Source organism: Dunckerocampus dactyliophorus, chromosome 6, assembly GCF_027744805.1.
Source record: "Dunckerocampus dactyliophorus isolate RoL2022-P2 chromosome 6, RoL_Ddac_1.1, whole genome shotgun sequence".
NCBI classification, from domain to species: domain Eukaryota; kingdom Metazoa; phylum Chordata; class Actinopteri; order Syngnathiformes; family Syngnathidae; genus Dunckerocampus; species Dunckerocampus dactyliophorus.
Window position 1 is genome coordinate 12,247,676 of NC_072824.1, and position 7,736 is coordinate 12,255,411.

Consider the following 7,736-nt stretch of genomic DNA (forward strand, 5'->3'; position numbering starts at 1 on the left):
TAATACTATGTTGTTGAGAAATGTTTTGATATCTGGGAGAGATGGTTTAATCTGAGGTGTATATAGATTTTTATAAAAGCTCCTAAAGACAGAATTAATTTCTTCCGGGAGGTGAGTGATGTGACCTCCTGAGTTTCTAATGGAGGAGATAGAACTTTTTTCTTTATTGACTTTTAGCTGGTTAGCTAAGTATTTTCCGTGTTTATTGCCATGCTCAAACTTTTCCAAACGTAGTCTCTGCAGTTGGAACTGAATTTTCTTGTCAGTAATTTCTTTTAAGTCTAGTTTCAGTTTCCTTAGGTTACTTAGGATATGCTCATCCTTTGAGTCAGCATGAGCGGTTTCGAGGAGTTGGATTTTTTTCTCCAACTCTGATTCTAGTAATCTCTCTTTCTTTTTCTTATATGATGAATATGAAATGGTTTTTCCGCGCATTACTGCTTTTGCTGCCTCCCACAGAATACTAGCCGAAACACCGGGTTGGTCATTGAAGTCTAAAAACATTGTCCACTCTCTTTCAAAGTATTTTAGGAAGTCTGAGTCTTTTAGTAATGATGTATTTAATCTCCAGCATCTAGTAGGAGTGCTCATTGTTTGGTTAGTGAGAAAAAGAGAGACTGGGGCGTGGTCACTAATGGTGATAGGGTGTATGTGAATGTTTGAGATGTCTGATATGACTGAGTTGCTTGTCAAAAAGTAGTCAATACGAGAGTAGGTGTGGTGCACTGGTGAGAAATAGGTATATTCCCTGTGAGTAGGGTGATAAGAGCGCCAAGCATCACAAAGACCAAAATCATTCATGTATTTCTTCAGTATCGATGTTGATTGAGACTCACGATGTCCCCCAGCTGGGCTAGACCTGTCCACTTCTGGGTTAAATACTAAGTTGAGGTCCCCTCCCAAGATCATATTTGTATCCAAATGTGCAGAGAGAGAAGAAAAGAAGGCATGAAAGAAGGAGGGGTCGTCAACATTCGGACCATATATGTTGGCAATGCAGAAATGTACATTATCAACAGATATGTTCATAATTATATATCTCCCTTCTGTGTCTGTAATAGTGTTGTGGAGTGTAAAATTCACCCTCCTGTTAATTAAAATAGCTACCCCTCTCTGTTTGGAGTTGTAACTTGCTAAATTGTATAACATTTCCACTCCAGAACAAAAGGCGCTCAAGGAATATATATCTTCTTCGCTAGCAGCCGGTCTTATTCGACCTTCTTCCTCGCCACTTGGGGCGGGTTTTTTCTTTGTCGCCAAAAAGGACAAATCCCTTCGACCCTGTATCGACTACCGGGGGCTCAATAGCATTACTGTCCGCAATAGCTACTCCTTGCCACTCATGGATTCTGCCTTTTCCGCCTTACATTCAGCACGCATTTTTTCCAAATTAGACCTCCGCAACGCCTACCATCTGGTACGCATTAAGGATGGAGATGAGTGGAAGACCGCGTTTAACACACCGCTGGGGCACTTCGAATATCTGGTTATGCCTTTTGGGCTCACGAACGCCCCGGCGGTGTTCCAAAACCTCATTAATGACGTCCTCAGCGACATGATAAATCAATTCTGTTTTGTATATCTAGATGACATACTTATCTTTTCCAGGAATCTGCAAGACCACATCACTCATGTCCGACTAGTTCTCCAGCGATTAATGGAGAATAGACTCTATGTGAAGGCAGAGAAGTGCGACTTTCACGCCACTTCGGTGCCATTTCTGGGGTACATTGTGGAGAAGGGTCAGCTACGTGCCGATCCCGCCAAGATCCAGGCGGTGGTCGAGTGGCCTACTCCTAAATCAAGGAAGCACTTGCAGAGGTTCCTCGGGTTCGCCAACTTCTACAGGCGATTCATACGTAATTTCAGCAGCAAGGCAGGACCTCTGACTAGGCTTACATCACCAAAAATTCCATTTGTATGGACCCCAGAGGCTAATTCTGCGTTTAACACACTCAAAACATTGTTTACATCCGCTCCGGTTCTGGTACATCCTGATCCTAACTTACAATTTTCTGTTGAGGTTGACGCTTCTGATACGGGAGTGGGAGCCGTCCTGTCCCAGCGGTCCCCGGTCGACCAGAAACTGCATCCTTGCGCCTTCTTCTCGCGTCGCCTCACACAGGCTGAAGGGAACTACGATGTGGGCAACAGGGAGCTGTTGGCCATCGTTCTCGCGCTGCGGGAGTGGCGGCACTGGCTGGAGGGTGCAGTTCATCCATTCATAGTTATCACCGACCACAAGAACTTGTCCTACATCAGAACCGCCCAGAGACTTAATGCCAGACAAGCCCGTTGGTCACTGTTCCTAACACGCTTCAATTTTTCCATCACCTACAGACCCGGATCACGCAATATTAAACCCGACGCCCTTTCCAGAGTCTTCAGTTCCACGGAGGAGGGAACAGCGCCGGAGACCATCATACCTGTGGCCCGGGTGTTAGGCGCGGTTCGGTGGGAGGTGGAGAAGAAGGTGTCGGAGGCAACTGAAGGGGAGGAGCCTCCAGAGGGTTGTCCGGCTGGCAAATTGTTTGTCCCAGAGACACTAAGATCGGACGTATTGCAATGGGGTCATGCATCCAGAGTTACCTGTCACCCAGGAACCAGACGAACTCAGCTGGCTTTAGCGCAGAGGTTTTGGTGGCCCTCCATGGCGGCGGATGTAAAGGAGTTCGTCGCGGCCTGCTCTGTCTGCGCCAGAAATAAGTCGTCCAATCGACCTCCGGCGGGCTTGTTACAACCGTTGCCCATCCCGACCCGTCCCTGGTCACATATAGCGATGGACTTCGTCACCGGACTACCTCCTTCCAGAGGAAACACCACAATCCTGAACATTGTTGACCGGTTTTCCAAGATGGTACATTTTATAGCATTACCTGGACTACCTACTTCACTGGACACAGCTCGACTCTTGGTGAGACATGTTTTCCGCATCCACGGCATTCCACTCAATATTGTTTCCGACAGAGGACCCCAATTCACTTCCAAGGTGTGGAAGTCCTTCTGCAAGTTACTCGGGGCATCGGTGAGCCTATCATCCGGTCACCATCCACAGACCAACGGCCAGACAGAGCGGGCCAACCAGGACCTCGAGGCGGCCTTACGCTGCGTCTGCCACCGACACCCGTCATCCTGGTCCATCCACCTCCCCTGGGTGGAATACGCGCACAACACGCTTGTCAGCTCGGCCACAGGTATGTCACCCTTCAAAGTCGCTAATGGATACCAGCCTCCTCTTTTTCCGTCTCAGGAGGTGGAAGTGTCGGTGCCATCGGTCCAAGTCCACCTGCGCCGCGCCCGAAGAGTATGGCGGGAGACAGTAGCTGCCCTGAACCGCACGGCGGACCGTAATCGACGCCTGGCCGACCGCCACAGAATCCCGGCACCCGTCTACCAGGTCGGCCAGGAAGTCTGGTTGTCATCCAGGGACTTACCGTTAGCCGGAACCAGCCGGAAGCTGGCACCCAGATTTGTGGGACCTTACAAAATCGACTCAATCATCAGTTCCTCCTCCGTCAGACTCATACTACCACCAGCACTCAAGGTACACCCGGTATTCCACGTCTCCTGCCTCAAGCCTGTGTCCTCCAGTCACCTGTGCCCCCCGGTCGAGTCGCCTCCTCCGCCGCGCCTGATCGATGGCCATCCAGCTTACACAGTGAAGGCCATCTTGGACTCCCGAAGGAGGGGCAGGGGGTTCCAGTACCTGGTTGACTGGGAGGGTTACGGCCCTGAGGAGCGTTCTTGGGTCTCCCGCTCCCTTATCTTGGATCCGTCACTCATAAGCGACTTCCACCGTCTCCATCCTAACAAGCCAGGTAAGCCGCCAGGAGGCGTCTTATGAGGGGGGGACATACTGTCATGTTCTGCATTCTGCTCTGCTGCCCTCTGCTGTTTTTGTGTTGCAGCACATCCCTGAACATGACCCAGACCTAATCACACACACCTGCAGCTCATTACCTCCTCCCTTCTTAAGCTGCAGCCAAACAATCTACCAGTGCCAGATTGTACTCCTTGACTTCCTGACCTCCTGTTCCTTGCTCCCGCTCAGTCCGGCTCCACTACCCTTACCCTGCTTTCTGGCCCGCTATCTGTGCTTGTGCTTACCTGCTCTGTACCTTGTTAGTATTTTCCTGTTGGTTTGCCTTCAGCGTTTTCTGTTGTACTTCTAGTTTTTTCCCTGACAGCCTTCTGCTGTCAGTGTTTTATGTTTGTTACCCAAAGTGGATTTTCCTTTGTTGTACTTTACCTGTTTGGACACTTTTTGTTATTAAACTTTATTTTGTATTTTGAAGTCGCACTAGTCTTGCATTGGGATCCTAATTTTCCTGCTGTGGCATCCGCCACTCCTGACATATATAGCATATAAGACAGGCATATATAACATATAAGACAGGCATATACTATATAACATACAAGGCAGGCATATATAACATATAAGACAGGCATATATAACATATAAGACAGGCATATACTATATAACATACAAGACAGGCATATATAACATATACGACAGGCATATACTATATAACATATAAGCCAGGCATATATAACATATAAGCCAGGCATATATAACATATAAGACAGGCATATACTATATAACATATAAGAAAGGCATATATAACAGGGAAGCTTTTAATGTGTGGGCAAAGCAGCTCAGTCAATCGCAATCAGAATCTTCTTGCCATGCAAACATTCCCACGCCATTGTTTCAAAATAACGACATACTTGTCCCACCAGCTAAGGTCTGATCGGGTCTTGTCTTAAAGCACAATCGTCGAAGGCAGCGTCGACAGCACAAACCAGCAGTAGCGTCCTCCGAAGGCCATAATGGTGCCTTTGTTCGTCAATGTAAAGTGAAAGTAGGCGCATGTTTGCTCTTATGCACACAAAAAGTCATTTCAGTATGCTTAAAAGCAGCAATGTTATGTTTATTATTGCACACATTATTCTTATTTAATGTGGAAATAACGGCACATAATTTTTACATCACCTGTCAGCAAAAGGCTCTGTCTTCACCATCCACACGCATACACTGAAGCTGGAGTTTTCCAAAATCTCAGTTTTTAAGGCCAAAAACCTCCTTTTGCTGTGTATGAGAGGCCAAAATGCATACAAAAATATGCGTTTTTAAAAAATACATATTTATGTGGACTGGGCCTGAGTAGGTATGGGAATCACCGAGGCCCTGCGATTGGCTGGCGACCAGTCCAGGGTGTACCCGCGGCCCTCGCCTGAATTCAGCTGGGATAGGCTCCAGCATACACGCGAGCCTAGTGATGATAAGCGACATAGAAGATGGATGGATGGATGGAATTACCGAGTATCTCACAATTTTTTGCCGACTTTATCAATAGTGTCACAATACCGTGATGGTCTTATATAGGAGCAAAATATCTTGCCAAATATATCAATAGTATTACGATATAGCTATACAATATCATGATACGATAACCACTCATAGTAGGGGGCTTTTTCATACAGTTTTATGTAGTTGTGCCTCATAAATTGTCTGGTGTGACTGACAATTTTTGGGCAGACAAAATCCAGCAATAGGAGCTTCCCAATGTACACTCACTGACTTTTAGTGCTGAATTATTGTCCACCATAAAAGCTCACGAAGAGGTGAAAGGGACACCACCTCCTCTGTGCTCTTTCTTTCATGCAAGCAAAAGTGAGATGACCTTTTGTGGGGCCTTTTTTTGTTGCATTTTTGTGTTGTTTTGGGGGCAGAGGTGACACTGAACAACAAAGTTGAACTGGACTTATTGTCAATGCATTTAATGCAACATTGCTTTGATACATAAACAGTGCCCTCTGCAGAATAGCCAGCAACACTACAGGCACACTCGTTCATCTCAAAGTTCTATTGGCTGTCATATGAAGCATTCAAAGCGCTTAGGTCAATGTCCTTTCCATCGATAAGCATGATTTCATTTGTTACTGAGAAAATACATACGAGGGATAGATTTGTGTATTTTATTGAATATTGAGAACGGTATTATGCAATATAGAATTATTTTTACCTTGCAATGTGTTGGTGTCTATAAGTAAAACACACACAAGTACATTTTCACATGTTATACCAACCGTTATGCACAATTATATATAAAACATTATCATATGTCAAAAATAATGAGACTTCTGTAAAGTTAACTAAATTAAATGAGCAACATTGCTTAGACAGATACTGTATGTAAACAGAATACTGCTCAAAAAAATGAAAGGAACACTTCGAAAACACATCAGATCTAAACTGGGGGAAAAATGATCTTGAATATCTTTCCTGATAATAAGTGGGTGATGTATTAGTAACAAAATGATGCCACATAATTTGATAGAAATGAAAATGATCACCCTATAGAGGGGGGAAATCAAAGACACTCCAAAAATGAAAGTGAAAAAATGATGCAGCACACTGGTCCATTTTGCCAAAATGTCATTGTAGCAACTCAAAATGATTCTCAGTAGTTTGTGTGGCCCCCACGTGCTTGTACGCATGCCTGACAACGTCGGGGCATGCTCCTAATGAGACTACGGATGGTGTCCTGGGGGATCTCCTCCCAGATCTGGACCAGGGCATCACTGCGGTACCTGGACGCATGGAGGAGATTCCAGGAGACAGGTAGTTACTCCAGGAGAGCTGGACAGGGCCGTAGAAGGTCCTTCAACCCTCAGCAGGATCGGTATCTGCTCCTTTGTGCAAGGAGGAACAGGATGAGCACTGCCAGAGCCCTTCAAAATGACCTCCAACAGGCCACTGGTGTGAATGTTTCTGACCAAACAATCAGAAACAGGCTCCATGAGGGTGGCCTGAGGGCCCGACGTCCTGTAGTGAGCCCTGTGCTCACTGCCCAGCACCGTAGAGCTCGATTGGCATTTGCCATAGACCACCAGAATTGGCAACTACACCACTGGTGCCCTGTGCTCTTCCCTGATGAGAGCAAGTTCAACCTGAGCACATGCGACAGACGTGAAAGGGTCTGGAGATGCCGTGGAGAACGTTATGCTGCCTGCAACATCATTCAGCATGACCGGTTTGGTGGTGGTTCAGTGATGGTCTGGGGAGGCATATCCCTGGAAGGACACACAGACCTCTACAGGTTAGATAACGGCACCCTGACTGCTATTAGGTATCGGGATGAAATCCTTGGACCCATTGTCAGAACCTACGCTGGTGCAGTGGGACCTGGGTTCCTCCTGGTCCACGACAATGCCCGACCTCATGTGGCTAGTGTATGCAGGTAGTTCCTGGAGGATGAAGGAATTGATACCATTGACTGGCCCCCACGTTCACCTGACCTAAACCCAATAGAACACCTCTGGGACATTATGTTTAGGTCCATCCGGCGCCGCCAGGTTGCTCCTCAAACTGTGCAGGAGCTCATTGATGCCCTGGTCCAGATCTGGGAGGAGATCCCCCAGGACACCATCCGTAGTCTCATTAGGAGCATGCCCCAACGTTGTCAGGCATGCGTACAATCACGTGGGAGCCACACAAACTACTGCGAATCATTTTAGTTGCTACAATGACATTTTGGCAAAATGGACCAGTCTGCTGCATAATTTTTTCACTTTCATTTTTGGGGTGTCTTTGATTTCCCCCCTCTATAGGGTGATCATTTTCATTTCTATCAAATTATGTGGCATCATTTTGTTACTAATATATCACCCGCTTATTATCAGGAAAGATATTCAACATCATTTTTCCCCCAGTTTAGATCTGATGTGTTTTC